Source organism: Chiroxiphia lanceolata, chromosome 6 (assembly GCF_009829145.1).
Source record: "Chiroxiphia lanceolata isolate bChiLan1 chromosome 6, bChiLan1.pri, whole genome shotgun sequence".
Lineage (NCBI taxonomy): Eukaryota > Metazoa > Chordata > Aves > Passeriformes > Pipridae > Chiroxiphia > Chiroxiphia lanceolata.
Window position 1 is genome coordinate 23,925,401 of NC_045642.1, and position 17,135 is coordinate 23,942,535.

The window sequence follows — 17,135 nt, forward strand, 5'->3', positions numbered from 1 at the left end:
AATTATCGATCTTACGCCTAAGCAAGATGATTTCTGGTCCTCTTATTTAAAGTTGCAGTATTACAGGAAATAGATATGTTGCCAACTCTGCAGAGGTGTCAGGATAATTTGTCAATTAGGAATAATCAGTTCTAGAATGACATTTATGTCTGTGCTATTTCTGAAATCTCTTTAATTAGATCTGAGTTCATCTGTGTGTCAGCTGAAGCAACAGATATTAATTGTCCCATGTGTAGATCTTGGAAAGAGAAGAAATGCAGTTTGTCTTGGACTGTAAGCAGTGGGGAATCCTGAATTTTACCGTCAAAACATGCCAGTGAAGAAGTTTTATTTTTTATTATTTTTAATCTTGTATTTAAATATAAATTTGTTGCTATGATGCCAGGCTTGAATACAGAAGCTCTCTGTTTATCTCCTGGGTGGGTATTACTTGGCTTGACAGTTTCAGCCCTTGCCAGTATGCCTCAGTTTCGATGAGAGGAGATCACATCTGGTCCTGAGTTGGTTAAACACCTTTACTGTGGCCAGCCTACTTTCTAAAGGGAGAAAATCCAGAGCTTTGCTGTCTTGGTCCCCAAAAGCAGGACCAAGTGGGTATTTGTTTAAGTAGGAGTGCTAAATCTGCCACTTTTATCACATTACATTTTTTTTCTTATTTAAGAATAAGACTGAGAAGGAAAATACTTTTCCCTTATATTTTAAAAACCAAAATATATGAAATATTAAAACCTCATATTTCTTAAATGTTTATATTTAATTATTGCATGTTTTCTATGAGTTATCATTTATTATTAAATGAGTTAAAATTATGTAGCAACTAAAATTAAGTCAAATTCAAAGACAGGAATATAGGAATTGAAAGACTTTCTTAGCAGACAGGCATTTTCTGAGCTAGTTACTTTATTCCTGATTGTTCTGTCTGTCACTAAAAAGAAAGTTTACTGACTCTCTCTTAGAGCTGGCTTGTCATGCTTATACTTTCCTGAACATCTTACTATAAGTTATTTTGCCATATTCATCCACACGTTGCAAGCAATCCTAAAAGTAAAATAATATGTAGAAGGATTTTCAAAAGTAGCCTTCTGAGTTAATAACCCAGTGAGAATAGGACATTTTAAAGAAGACTCAGAAGTATTTTCAACAAGACATTAGAGAGCCTAAAGGTAAATTATCAGTTTACAAGTACTGCCACATTTACTCTCTCGCGATTACCATGAAGTTAAAACTAACACAGGAAGTTTCTAAAGTTTTGAAAGCTTCCCCATTACCCATAAACATAGAATATCAGCAGAACACTAGGAATGTAATAAGTCCCGTATGGCATTTTTTCATTTGAATGGTGAGCAGTTCTTAATCTCTGTTTACTGGTTCCCTGGGGCCAAGGGGAAGAAAGTCAGCCTACCAAGTTACGTTTCTTGATCTCTCTAACTCACTGTAAAGCCTTCACCAGGTTATCAATTTTTTTTCTTTTCCACCTGTGTAATGGAGATAGTCATTAACTACTACTTATTTGATTTACTGAGATTATGACATTTGTGATAATGAATATTCATAAACCATACCAAGTTCACTGAAATGAGGTACTGTAAAAGGGTAGTGTGTATTAACAAATCTGATGTATTTACCTTCATATAAGCTGCCTAAACCAGCCTCAAAGACTGCATTATGTTCTCACTCAGCTTTGCCTTTTAGTTTGGAAACGTATAATGACTGGAGGGGAGTAACTACTGGTTTCGTTAACATTAAACCTACTAAAAACTTTTGGAAGAGAAGGGAGACTAAGGCTATAGGCTTGAGCATTCCTGCCCAGCATATCAAGGGCCATATCTGTACTTCTATGGGCTACTGTTCAGACAGATAAGGCTTTAAAATATTTAACTTTTAAAATCAATATTTTGTATCAGTCTCAATCTCTCTTCCCTCAATTTGTTTTCCTACATCTCTGTGTTTTCTCCTTTAGTGTGTGTGTTGACTTTTTTCTGTTGTTTTTTTTTCCCCTCCAGTAGCACAAGAATTTTTTTTCGTTTGGGGCTTGAAATACTGATTCAGGATGACCTTAGGACCTTTTCTGCCAAAGGATCTGTGAGACTAACATGTGTTCTAGGGAGACATTCACGTCACCAGTGAAATTCTGATGAGATTATGTAAGATAGTGTGTGAAAACTGAGATAGGGATGACAGAGTCCTGCAGTACAACTGAAACAAGAGAAAAGGGAGTCTGAAAGATAGAAATGCAGTTACACAGCACTGCACCAGAACCTAAGAAATGTTGATGGGGAGAAACATGCTTAACTGGGGAAGAGATTATGGAATCGCAGGCGCTTTTCCCTAACTTGTAACTACAATGAAACATGTTCCAGCCTCCCTTTTTCCAACTCAGTTCTTGTTCAACAAATCAAAAGTAGATTTGTCTTAAAATGTTCTGCAGATATTAGATCCTGTCTACAGTGAAAGCTGCACAGACAACTAAAATATAAGAAGTTTCCTAATTGTGGCAGTGGTCTAGAATGGCAGTGGTGGAAGGAAGTTTCTTCTCCTTTTCCCCAATCTAATCCAAGTGACATTTTTCTTTAGGCACAAGAAACATTTTCTTCTTTTAGAAGTTGGAGAGTCTCCAGAGATTTTTTTGCCCACTCACTCTGACCTGTATGGTCATAATAGGGCTGTGACTAAGAATTCAGAAACTGCGGCCTGTTTTGTATCCCATGTTGCAGCTACACGGATAAAGAATTACGTCCTTCTGTCTTTTCTTGGAATAAGAGATTGTGTACAAAAATTGATGAGTTTAAATAGCCAGATATATAAATATCAGAACATGGCTCAGCAGTTAATCCAAAACCATTATCGTATAATACATATGTTCTCAGAAGGATATCCTAGCAACCTCCTTTGCAGTAGAAAATTTGTTTCTTTTATTCACTTTGAAGCCATAATTTTTGCATTTATTAGAAGGGCAGATATATTTCTGTGTACTCTGTTTACATACACCAACCTACTGTATACCTCCACTATAACAGAGTTTTCCAGCTATCTCAAATCTGCACTTTTTGGGTCCCTCGTGACCTTTGTAGATTTATTATAGGATTTTCATTTAATAGGGTAAGGCTGACTCTCCTTTTTTTCTGCTTCACCTGCATCTGAGATCTTCTCACTGAAATTTTATCTTGGTTAGAACACTTATTCAGTATAGCCTGTTTTCAAGAGCTTTTCAAGAGCATACATATGAGTTACTCTGTTTTGCTATTCTGTTGTATTCTCCATAGGAATTCTCATTCATTATCTGCAAGTCACAGTCTACAGTGTCTTTTAGAAAAAGTATAAGGAGGTGGAGACAGACAAAGTGGGTGATTTTGCACATAACATACAATTTACTGACAGTTGAATCTCTTTTGTAAAAAATACAAAAACCACTACTTCTAATAAATGGAATTTCTGAACTTCGTTTTGTGTACCAGCTTATAATGTTAAGTAAAGGGAACAGTACAAGGGTATGGAACTGCACTTAAATCTGTAATAGACTTATTTTGTACTAGTTGTTTTTGTCCTCTTTAAAGGATCATAAATTGTACTATGAGGTATAATTTAGACTACTGTGTTCATTTTGATGTTCAGGAGGCATAATTTGTGGTATATTACAAGTTAGTACTACATGGGAAGTTTATTAAAATTCTTAGAATCCTTAGCAAGAAATTGTGTTTTTAAAGAAGGATAAAATAGGATAAAATATGATATGATATGAAATACGTTATCCCTCTTATTCACTGTCACAAGGAAGACAGAGTAAAACACAGCCAGTAGCAAATCCGGATTTTAAGAACCATTAAGTTTAGAGCTTTTATTCGGCTTGATTATCTCACTTGCTCACTCCCACCTCAGCATTATTTTCCCTAGGGCTTCACTTCCCTTTTCTAGCAGGGACATCACTGCCAATCAGTGAAGTTGTGTCAGTTTGTACTTTGCAGCTGCTCACAGTTATCAGTATTTGATATTGTTGACCGAGGTCCTTCAGCATCTCCCATTTGTCTCCATGTGCTCCCTGATCTGCAGGGTCTTTTCCCACTTCTAGGACCTTTCCTCCAGGCAGGATTTTTACATTCTTCTCCTTCAAAATTTAATTATATTTGTCTATCACCTGCACCTGCTTCTGAAACATTCAGATGGTGCCATTCTAGTTTAGTGTTGTGCATTGTCTGAAATTCTACAAATATAACCCAGTTAGTAGGTATTATGCACCAGCCTCAGAGGAGCTTTAGATGCATGCAGATTAAAACTGTTTCCAGATAGAGTGTGTCTATAATTTTTTTGGGTAAATCCAGGCAGAATATGTTCTGAATGTGATCTTTAGGAAGTTATCACCATGATATAAAGACAGTAGTGACAGCAGCAGCCAGACAATTAAATCTTTCCTCGTACAATGCAAATACACCTGTGGGAGATTATACATAAGGTCAGATCTTGTTTTAATTCCTTCAGATGAGATTACTGAAGTATAAAGTGAGAGAGAACAGAGCCCAGATAAATGGAAAGATGGATTATGAGCATGAAGTAGAATAAGAAAATTATTATTTGAGATGAAAAGATAAGTGTCAAATACTAATTTATACTAGCTCTTCACTTGCATCGATACTATTTTCAACAAAGCAGAAGACGATTAGTATATAAAGAAAAAGAATTGAGATTATGAAGTGACTTTTCACAGCACAAAATAAACATTAATAGTCTTTCTGAGATAGATAAGTTAGTGAAACAAGGATGGTGAGTAGTTAAAAAGACATTATATACTGCCCTAGGAAAGTCTGTTAGCAAAAGAACAAAGTCAAACTAGCAATGACTTCACATGAGACTGCTTTGTTGAAACTTCCACTATCACGTGCCCTTGAAAACAGCCAGTGGGATTACCCTTCTACAGTACTGCTGAATGGTGCGTCTCAAAAGTCCTGAGGATGCCCTAAAATGAAATTATTCCTGCCTTTGAAGTGCAACTTAAAGCAAAATACACACATACACACATAACACCCCCTTAAATAAATAAATAAATAAATACCCTATTTTTAAATTGCTTTATTTTTTTCTTTGATGAGCAGGGATAGATGGTATTAGAATTGAGGGATGGTTCTATGTTTGAGGGATGCATAACTCTTCTTTTACTAATCTGTGTTTCCTAAAATTCTGGTTTTTTCCTCTTCGGTGTTTTCCCTTCCTCTTCTACCACTGTGCTCCTTCTTATCAGAATTGCCTCAATCATTCTCTTAATTTCTAATGATGTCTGTCTTCCTGTTATATAGATAACTTCCTATTCCTTTTTCCTGGAGTTATTTCCTTATTTTTGCTCTCCTTGACTGAACCCTTTTAGACTCCCTCATCCAGTTTTTCATCCTCATTACTTCCTTTTCTCTAGCCTCTGGCTTCCTCATCACATCTTTTGTCAAAAATGCTCCATATTTTTGATATATCACCACTTACTTCTTTCTTAATCCTATCCTGTTATTTTATTGCTGACTGAGATTGGCTTTCAGCTCACTTACCATCATCATGAAGTGATTTGCTCTAGGGCCTGAGCTCATAGAAAGTGCCATCCCAGGCAGAAAAATGGCTGTGTTGAAATGACACCTTCTTGCTAGCAAAGCTGCTTCCTTCCTTTGTCAGCTTCCTGTGTTGATTTTAGGTGTAAGTATGTTACTTTATATTATACCTGCAGAGCTATCACCAGCGATATTCAATAGAACTTTCTGCAGTAAACAGCTCTGGAATCACTGGGTTTGGCCTGTTCAGACAGACCTAAGAATAAATTCTGGTGTGATAGGATGATACCTGTGTTGCTAAAGGCTTATTTTGGCCAGTTAGTAGTAATGCAGAAAATTAAGAAAGGACCTTATCTTGATTCTGATTCACATTAGCTTGGCAAAAGAGACAAGTTAAGAAAGAAAATCTTTTAGCTGCAAACTGTGTACATCTGGAGTCAAAGAAGCATAATAAACACAGAAGCATACAGCAGCATTTTTATACTGTCACTTTTCTGCACAGAACTGCAATTTAATTACTGCTATACCCTTTTGACCTAGGGTGACTGTGTTTCTGCAGTGTTGCTTTTGTGCCAGCTGTAACTGCAAAAGCTCTGGTTGTCCTTCAGGCCCTTAGAGAGCAGCAGTGATAGAGGGCCTGGGACCTGTTGGAGAGTTTCTGTCTTTGGAAAAGGGTGCGCTGGTAAGATACTGATAGAATCACAGGAGCACAAACTAATTCCTGTGACTCCTCCATTAAACCCTCCAGACCATAAAGGAATGTTGAGAGTTCATGATCCAGAGGAACTAGCAAAATGATAGAAGAGTAGAAAAGAAGGTGAGAAACCGCCAACAATTTCTAAGAGGAGCATTGCTTATGCAGGGAGACAGAACTGCTGTGGGATGCATTTTCTGAATTCATCTAAAAGAGATGAAAATATTTTAACCTCTGAACTTCAAATGCATCCCTGTAATACCACATCTTGCTTGGTGGTCAGCTCTGGTGAAACAATGTCCTTTCCAATAGTCAGTAAAACAAACAGATGGCTTTTTCTTTCATTTCCCTCAGAGGGTACAGTTCCAAGCCCCAGACTGTTTGAAAGGGGTCCTACAGCCAAAGCGTAGCAGACCTGAATCCAAACAGTTCAGACAGGTTTCTCACAACTGACACAACTTTACAGTGATCTGCACATGCACATGCACAGCACTGAGCATGGATGCATAATGTCCAATATCTCCAGCACCTTTACAGCAGCTCTGCAGAGATACCATTCAAAGACAGGACAGAGGAAACTGAAAGATCAAACAGAGCAAGCAAGCACCTGGTTGTGCTATTGTGGAGGTCTATAATGTCAATTACTCTCATCAGACTTTAATTAGCTTCTCCTCTATATATGTAATGCGTGAAATTCTCTGAACTTCTAGATGAACAGGATATAAGTAATAGCTCCCAGTTATAATGTGCTGCTTTTCTTTGGAAATGCACAATACTGGGAAAGATGTATTAGCATTACATGGAAGTAGCTGCATCTCTCCACGTATTCTGCAACACCATAAGAAGCAAAAAGGGCTGAGTGAATAACTGAAAGTATTTCATCATTTTGTATCTAGTACCTATCCTGCTTTGGATTAGGCTGAGCTGGATCTGCTGTGATTTTCAAAGTTAACTAGGGATACCTGATATTCATCTATTTTTCCTGCTGAGCATCTTTCTCAGCTGCAAACCTTCAGGTATGAAATTACCTCCAAAATGGGCTTCATGAGTGTCTGTTGCTGGCTGATTTTAGAGTATACAGCAAGTTGCTTCAGGAACAGAGAAATTTCATTCATAACAATTAGGGCTCTTCCACTGCATGTTTGTCTGCTCTTGGCTGTTCTACCATTCATTCTTTGGAGTACATTAGCTGACAGCAACTGTATGCAACTCTAATTGTATGCAAGATTTGCTTTTATTCTCAAATGTTGTATCTTGTTATCTTTGTTTTTAACATCACGATTTTACTATTATTGCTTTGTACTTGGAATCATAACTGGTTTTATGAATAGGCTAAATAAATTGTGTCCCTGACTCCTGTTTCATTTTTGTGGGCAGAAGTAACCTTGGCACAGAATGTTCCAAGGATTATTGATTACTGGAGCTGTGCCTCAGGCAATCAGCTCCTTCAAGCCAATCATTAATGCCCTATATGTCAACAATTATTGAAGAAGTGGTGAATGCATTTACTCTGTTCTCCAAACACTTTTTCAAAATAGTAAGATGCTTAATAGTTGCTAACTAAATTACAGAGTTTAGGGAGAGAGTTCTGGTTGAAAAGTCACCCTCTAGGCCAGGCAAGGAGGAAAGTGGCTTAGACCTTCACCTGTAAGGCTAAGGCACAATGAAGTGCAGAGTAGCAATCCTTAAAGACAGTATAAAAGAGTTCCTTTCGTGTTCCCTGAACACTCCAACATCCCCTACCTCTTTGCCTGAAAGAGTGGCAGCATGTACTGTCTGCTACAGGACAGAGTTTGAGTCTTTCTTCTGTATACAGCTACACTCTGGCAAATTTGGCTGAAATTAGTGAATTGGGAAAAACATAATTTGGGGAAACTAATAACTGAATGGTCAGTTGGGCAGACAGCACAAGTATGTGAACTGCACTTTCTTGGAAAGGCAGGCCAAACAAAAAAAATTAAGTTGCATTACACAATTGCCAGAGGTATCTATCATTCTATAATCCTATCAAAGCTAGCAATAAAATCAAAGATGTTTTCACTTTGTAAATAGCAGAACTCTGAAAAGAAACAGCCTTGGGTTGTGAATGAGGAAAACAGTCTCTGAAGGCACGTGTGGCAAGTCTGTAGGACTTCAGTGTAGCTGTGATAGGGGAGCAAAACCAACTCTAGAGCCCTGTTCCTCTTGTGTCTGTTCCATACACAGACTGTTATCTCACTGTTGTTATTCTCCAGACATTAAAGCCCGAGCATCAGTAATAAGCGCCCTGGGTCAGAAGTTACAATTCCCTGCAAGCTGCTGCTGAAGAGATAAGGATATGGACCAAGGAAAATGAAAGCATGGCTGCAAGACACCCCTAGCCTGGTTTCCCTGGAGGAGCTCTTGCCTGGATGGTGTGCTACTGCACAAGTTCTTTGAAAATGAGGATGGCATAAATTATTTAGGCATGACAGTACTGCCCACAGCCATGACATGACTTGCATACAAATTCTAAGTTCAGGCTCATAATGCTTTTCTGGGAAGAAGTTGTCTTTGAGGTGCTCGCAACCACCAAGATCAACTGACATGGAAACACAAATGGGGTTTCAGTCACCCTTTTATTTATTTGTTTGTTCGTTTGTTTGTTTTTGTTATCATGTGAGTTTGTGCTACTGGGTCTTCACTACACTAAGTGTACCAAAATACATACTGTTCTTGGTCCTCAGTTTAGCTTTTTCATCAATACAGCCTCTGTAGCTTTGTTTTAGTCCACTACTTTCTCTGTCATGTGTGGTAGGATATAGCACTAAGCAGCCAGAACTCTACAAAAATTATAAATTCTCTTATCAGTTTCTGGTTATACACTGTACTAAAATAAATATCTGTTTTTAAAAATCCGCAGTGTGAACTTACTGCAGCAAACCTGAGGGTAAAGTTGTGTTATGGGTATATGTGGCAAATATCTACTGAATAAACAATAGAAAACACTAAAATGGGTGGTCTGGGAGTATCAGTCGTTTGTTCTTCATGACTCTGTTTTACCTGATTGTGGGTGCAAGTGCTTACAGAGTGTGTAAAAAGACAACCTGCCACATGCAGTTTTGGGAAAACATATGCCATTCTCTTTGATAATCTGTGATTTTTTTTAGTACATGGAAATGAATCTTTGTTGAAGTAACTTTAGGACAAGCTAGCAGGTCCAAGCTCCTCCTCAGTGTTTTCCAGCTTCTGGAGAGAGAAGCTGTCTGTTCATTCCTGTATCTCATGCTTCCTCCTATGCCTGGTCATACACAGGTGTATACAGCTGGCAAGGTAAAGGAGTTGTCATGCCCTCCTTGTACTCTTTTGTGTAATGGTCAGTAAGAACTGCAGTCCCTGCTGTCTTTTGGAAAATAGCTGCTACTCAGCTCAGATGTGAATGGAGATGAGAAAGCAAGAGCTTGGTTATAGGTGTTATAGTTTCTATGTTTTCTATCAAAGACAAATTGAGAAGACAGCAAATGCAGAAACAACTACATTGCACAGGCAGCTACTGTGCAGGCAAGATTTAGACTTTCTGGAAAAGACAGATTTGCTGTAAATGAACAATCTACTTAGAGTTCTTTCTCCTGCTTTGACCAAGATATTGGCTATTCATAAATCATGGATGGCCAATTATCTTTTGTCCCATGGCCAGAATGTCCTAGAAATGAGTTCAGACAGTGTGTCTCAGGTACAGTGAATCTGATTCACTAGTGTCCTCTTGGTCTCCACATCGTTTAGACATTTAGGAGAAGACTGTACCATAGTCTTGCTGCTCGCTCTCTTGGTGCACTATATGTCTACACAAACACAGTAAACTGTTTCAGGGATAGTTCTTTTCTATGAGCTTCCTTCCCTCTCACTAATTAATAGAAACGTAAATGAAAGACCGAATTACAAGCAAGAGAGTCTGTTCGCAGTCTATGCTTCACAAGCATCCCAAAAGTAATAAAATAAAAAGGCCTGAGCAGAGCACATTCATTCCAAAACAACTTGAAGATGTACAGTGTAAGTAAAGATAACAGAAACAGAAGAGGCAGCTGCCTTGAGTCATTAAATAAAAACAACAAATGTATTCTTGCCTCAGGGATATCTTCACAGACAGAAAAATCTGAACTGTTTGTTTTGGAGAATCCTATCATTATACTCTTAGCACATATTTGAACAGGCACAGTGAATCTCTCTTCCTCATTGCTATATCACAGGGTCTTTTGGATGTAGTTGACGGTGATTTACACAAAATATTTACCTCCTTCTGTGCTGAAGTAGATGTGCTTATACACTTGACAGTTGGTATGCAAAGCCTTTGTCCTGTCTTCCACGGACCTAAGTCTTACTGGTTCCTCTGTAGACTAAATCATATCTGCTCTTGTGTGTAACTGTCATATTTGTTAAAGCTGGAAGAAAAAGGGCCTTGCATACATAATATCTGCATCAAGAGCAATACAATAAAACCTGTTTCAACGCTCTTACTTCAGGTTGCTGTGAAAGTTTTGTATTTCGCTTGCCATCACTATCAGTGGTGGCCCAAGAAAAGTGTCCTGAGATGAAAAGTCTGTTTAAGCACTTGAGATTTGATTCTGTGAAAGGATATAAATCAAGGACTGATTTGCCCTGCTGGCACTTACCGGTTTATGGGGGAAACATATGGTTGAGCCAGGAATTCTCAATAGTCAAGGTGATGTAGAATACAATGTCATTCTGTGAGGACAGCAGGCCTCCATGTGGGAAGTAGGACTGCTCAAAATAAACACATTGCTGGTATACACCTGAAAACTCCATCCTGACACATAAAATATATTTATCTTGCATTCCATAAGTACCTTGTTTACCCTGGTTACTTAGTATTAGTTATACTGTTTGCAGTTCTGTGACCTTTCACTCAGGCTGCTGTAGCAGAAATATTATTTCCACAGAGGCTCAGTTTTCCTGTGGGAATATTTTTCCTTTATTGTTCTCCAATCTTATTCACATGCTGGTTTTGTCATGGCCTGACACCTGCAACCCCAGTAGTGCTGCTACAGTAGGTTCTCTCTTGGGAAGGAACTATCACTGGAAAGAGAATCAACCCCCATTCCCCTCCTTTCCTGACTTCTTGTTTAGTAGATTTCAGTTCATATTAGAGAAAATCTACATGGCAAAGTAGGTAGAAGTCACTCAATAAATATTATCACAGCAGGAATCTAAGGATGGAAATTAATACAAGGAGTGGCATTTCAATCCCAGTGAATTTTAAAGGAATTTTTTCTCTACTGATATACTTTTTCTGGTTTGCAGTTGAAGTCATTAGACTCCAATGGATTCTAAATAATTTTAATTCAAATTTATAAATTCAGCAAAAGTTATTTATAACTCAGCTTCAGGTTTAGGCAAAAACATGGGCTAGGTTAGCTAAAAATTTGCACACGGAAGATAAGGAGCCTCTCTAACCACTTCAGGTGGCTTTCATCTTAAAATAACTTCAGATCTAAGGCAATACATAAAATCAGGTATCTTGATGCAATTTGAAGCATATTAAAATAGCAAATTAGATTCCTTTCAGTTTATTATCCTTTCTCTACTTGATGAAATGATCACCTACATGCCTTTAATAGTTCCTATTGGAACCTTAAACAAACTTACTCTGAAACCAAAACACTTTGTCATCTTAAAAACATGTGGACTTGTTTCTTTCTCAGATAAAAGGCGAGTCTTCAAAACCTAACTTACTCTGTATTGAATGCAACCATGAACTTTATGTTTAGGCAAGGGTTTGAGATTGTTGTCAGGGATATTGGAATACAGGGGAATCTAGGTTCAGAAAAAAACCTGTGACAACTAACTTACTTCCAAATTTGCTTTCTGCTACTCTATAGGCACTAAGTAAAGGTATTTTGAGGATTGGTTTAGGTCTTATTTAATCAAGATAATGAAACTTTACCTATAAAATGGGATAGAAACAACATCCATAAAACTTCTAAGGAAATGAGCCGTAATTTGAACCAAAAAAGCACCATTATGTATAAATAGCCATACTTTCAGCCATAAAATCGTGCAATTTAATTCCGGAATAAAACTCTGAAACTTCTGCTTTGAATTACTGAATTTCTCTTGGAAATACAATCAAATTCAGCAACTGGAAATGGGCCCCACTTGAACTGAAAGGCATCAGTACACAGTTACCGTTAAAACAGAATGTTACCTTATTTCCAGGTAATAGTTTCATTGCCAATGACTGGATTTTAGCCACAAAGTATTTCTCTTTGATTAAAGAATTTCGTGATGAGTTCTAATCTTTGCCCAGGTTTCTCACTCATCTACTCTGGGTCACCTTTTTAACATGGTTGTTTTTGGGGTTTTTTTATGTCTTCCTATCTTCAAATTATTCTTTTGAAGGGAAGTGAGGAATGAGAACACTGTTATATTTTCATAACCCTGACTACTGTTTCAGCTCTGGGATTTTCTAAATAATTCCCGGCCTAGAAATTAATAACTGCCTAAGGGAGCAAATTATCTATAAATACCCACCGGAGAATACTCTGAGTTCCATATGTCACTGGTCACTTCCTCACCACACATTTTGAAACTTCATGTAGAATTGAATAAGACAATGCCACACAACCGGAAATTATATAAGCAAGAAAGAGTAAGACTCCTTTCACTGGGCTCTTTGCATTTCTGGACAGAGTCTATTTCTTTTTCATATTTTTTAGCAAGTTCACTAGGTGGTTTTCAGAAAACAAATAGCATTCCACTGAATTTTCAGGGCTCAGAATTTTTATATGAACTACTAAATTGAAAAAACATAACATAAAATTCAAATGTTGAATAATACTTAAGTGTCAAACATACATCAGTTGTAATTCTATTCTGTTTGTTGCTGTAATGCAAGACAATAGCACAAAAAACTTTAAGATCAAAAATACTTATTCCAACTGGCTTATATAGAGGTGATGTACTATATATAATATATATATAATATATATATAATATATATATAATTTGAAAAAGCCTCCTTTCAATATTTAATCCAGAAAAAAGTTTTAGCATAATTTTTCAAATCTGAATTGCTAAATAGAACCTTTTAAAGAAGTAGATGGAAGAATGGGCACCCTTACATAGGAATGAACACTCTCAAAATTGTTTCAAGAACTGTGCAAATTACTACAAACAAAAACTTTGTCAATTTAATAGTAAGGGAAAATAAAAATGAGGTAGAAATCTGAGAATGTAGATTTTTCACTTTTAGCTTTTTTGTATATATTCTTTATTCTCTGGGCATTTTGTTTAACTAGAAGACAGCAGTGGATTAGTTTGTTAACTGTGTGTTTTGGCTTTAAATAAATATGTGGGATCTGATGTGTGGAAATCTCAGTATAGTAAAACTGTTTCCAACAGACCAAGTGGTCTCTTTAGACTCTTTGAGTACTCAAGGGGCCCAGGCTGTGTTTCAGCTCAAAACAAACAGGATATTAAGTAATTAGAGGCCTGTGTAGTGCTGACTCATCCTTGTATTGGCTTTTGCAACATAAATTGCTGACAATTTCTATTCCTTTCTCTTTATTCCAGGTATTTTCTGACCAAAGAGATATTCTGACTGTCACATCCCTAACTGTGTTTGACTCATTATTCTGTCTACTACTTCCCATGTAAGTAAAGATGAGTATAAGGTTTTCTATACCACGAGTAGTAAGTTTCAACATTCTCGGTACTCCTAAAAGTTCAAAGTCACTAAGTGTCCTATAGGAATCTGCCAACATAAGATGTAATATGGTGTTTGTGCTGAAATAAGCTAGAATAGAGGTATTCTAATTGGTATTCTATTTGAGGTAATTTGATTTCCAGTATTCCACCAGCACTAGTGATGAAAGGTAATCACAGCAAAATAGTTGGACTAATGTGATAAACACAATAGGAGCATTACTACAGGCTCTAGTAAACGTAAATGAACTCCAGAATCTATAATTACTAATCCCTTTGCGATACTTAATTTTCTAATTATTTCCCAGAGAGTAGTTTTCATCTTAGCTGTGTAAAGTACTGTTCAAAAATTAGAATTTTCTACTCATCTTTTTACACAAGAAGATATACTAATTGCATTTTATGCTATTCCCATACCAAAAACTCAAACAGTATGGCCTCCAAGTTTTCATCTAAGGATTGGCTACCAATAAGGTGCACAGGCTTTTTCTCTACCTGGGCTTGCTGTGGCTGAGCAGCCAATTGCAGGCTTGCCATAAGTACCATGAAGCCACAATGAAGCACAAAACAACGTAAACACATAAAAATGAAAAAATCTGCAGATCATGTGTATATCTAATTCATATTCTTCATTGTCCTCTTCAGGAATCCTCCTGGACATTAAAAAATTTTACTTGTAATGTTAGCATCCTCTGTCCTCTAAGTGCATAATCAAAACCCTACTTGTTCAAATATAAAAAAATATAATGCAGTTAGAAGTTGTATGTAATTTTTCATCACTTTAAGTACCTGTTTCTGATAAGACATTAATACAAATCCATCAGTTTTAAGTATGTATCAAAATTGGCATTAAGTGTGAGTCTTTCACATTTAAAAATATATTGGCTAAAATCAAGAAATAAGTGTGCTCTTTAGATCAAGATCTAACTATTTTCTCTTCTACCAACAGAAACTGAGTGTTGCTCTTAACAAAAGAAAGGGAACTGAACAAAATTCTTCCAACTGTGATTTTCATATGCTCACTTTAGTTGTGAAATCTACCCAGAAAAACTCTACAAGTCCAAGACAGCTGTAGAGGAGTGTAGGGCAATTTTGTAGCTGTACTGACTGCCATACAGAAAACCTGGTTGGAGATCTTTTAACAGAAAATTCTTTTGGAGAAGAACACATTTATCAAAATGCACTCATGAACTTAATATATTAAAATTATTAAAATACAGGATTCCCTATTATCCAGATGAGCATTTTATTTTTTTTTCAAACTGGAATCATGATTTGTAACTTGGCCAAAAAAATCCTGGATATCAGATTTTCTTGATGGTATGTAATGGACTTTTTTGTGCTCTTTCTGTACAGCTTCATGCTCTTCCAATATGAAGAAAAGTCTCTCTGGACTCCAGATTTTGGCACAAAATGTATTTCTAGACAGACTATAATACTATTATTCAATATTTATGTACGGAATAGTGTGTTTTAAAGTAAGTTGGGAAACACAGAAAAAAATAATTACATCTTTTATGTGTGGGTTTTTTTAGTCAGCTCTCAATAGCTTAGGATTCTTTGGAACTAGTGTTTCCCAATGATACAGGCTTTTGGATTGTATCACTAAAAACAGACAAAAGGAAGAAAGCTGCATTCCACTGTGTCTGATTTGAAATTCTCTGAAGTTCCAGATGCAGAACTTAAAATATAATTTCCAATAAAATGTAAATATCCCTTCTCCCTACATGGGTAACCAAAATCAAAGCGCTGGAAGGACTCTGGATATCAGAACTGTTTTCTCAAATGTTCATAGATTTCACCACTATTCTGCTGACATGGCACATTTTGAAAGCATGGATTGTATACCAAATTTTTCTTGTGATCAAAGTCTGAAAGCAGATACTACAGCTTCTGCTGCAAGTCCCTCTACCGTATAGGTAACTCAGTTGCAGTCCTGAAACCCAGGATATCATGTTAGTGTAATTTTTTTCTTAATTTTCAGTTGTCTCTTAGGAAAATAGCACTTAGTCTGCATGAGCTAGTTTCTCATTCGTGTCATTCATTCTTAATGTTCTTTTTCACAGTGTTTGGGTTTTTTTGGTTTGTATTTTTTTTTTTGGTTTGTTGGTTTGGTTCGGGTTTGGGTTTTTTGTGTGTTTGCTTTGTTGGTTTTTGGGTTTGTTTTTGTTACTTTGTTTTATGCAGGCTTTTAAACTATTATTTTTAATTAATTAATAATATCTTGGTGGAGAGGCCCATGTTGTCCCTAAGTGAAATTTCTACTCTGCCACTATTTCTTATACTTCTCTTTGGTTCCCTTCTCAGTAATTTATGCTTTTACCTAAACCAATTTAATCAGATTTCTGACACATTTGTCCCATTCAACATCAGAACAAACACCAATCAATTAAACACCATTACTACTGGCTTCCAGAGGTTAGATCAGATTTTGCCTCTTATCGCTAAAGCGCAACCTGAGAAGACATCCTTCCCTGGATGTCATGAAAGAAATATCTCACTGAATATTTTGATTAAAAGTTAATTCAATATAATATTGAAAACCTAAATGACAAAGACAGATATCTCAAAATCTTACATCTCTCATAAGCGTTGAAGTAATTTTGCCTAATTTATCCAGGAGTATTTAAATAAATTTAATGTTCATTGGCACCTAAATTGAGACTCTTAAAAAAATTTTATACGTGCATTTCTGTAGGATTATGGTTGTTATTATGTCATTCATTGACATGCAGGGTAAAGAAACTAAATTTCATCACTGAAGTTTTATAATCACTAATTATTAGTGTCTGTTTTGCTCAGGACACAGATAATGGGATGCAGAACCTTGCCCTCCAGAATTGTTGGGTTTTATCTATTCCAGGTTCTTGCTTACCAAAATTTGTTAACTTTCTGACAGTTATTTAAATATATTGTTTAAAATCCAAGGCAAGGTCCTTCAAGTTAAGCCCAAGTTCAGTTCAAGTTCAGTAGCCAAACAAACTTCTTTTTCTAGAATTATCCTGCAGTAAAACGCAGTGTAGCACCCTCGTAGAGAGACAGTGGCCTCTGCCTCAGTTCCCTACCTTCACTTACCTGGAGGCCCTCACATTTTCTTCTTAGCTAAAGTATTGATAGATTAAATCTGTGAAAGGTTTTGTCTCTCCTCCTGTGAAATAGAGATCTTGAGGTTTTTGCCACTATACATTCACCAAAAAAAAGTAAAAATATTTTGTTGGTTTAATCATAAGCAGACAGGG

General features: G+C 36.6%; 1 long non-coding RNA gene across 2 annotated transcripts in view; it reads left to right on the forward strand.

The window, feature by feature from the left end:
* Positions 1 to 495: 495 nt before the first annotated feature.
* The window catches only part of LOC116788727, a 29,075-nt gene continuing 12,435 nt past the window's right edge, over positions 496 to 17,135 (forward strand). For both annotated transcript variants that reach the window (XR_004357746.1, XR_004357745.1), the window contains exons 1-2: positions 496 to 590; positions 13,765 to 13,844. This is a non-coding gene — a long non-coding RNA (uncharacterized LOC116788727). The remainder of the gene's footprint in view (positions 591 to 13,764; positions 13,845 to 17,135) is intronic.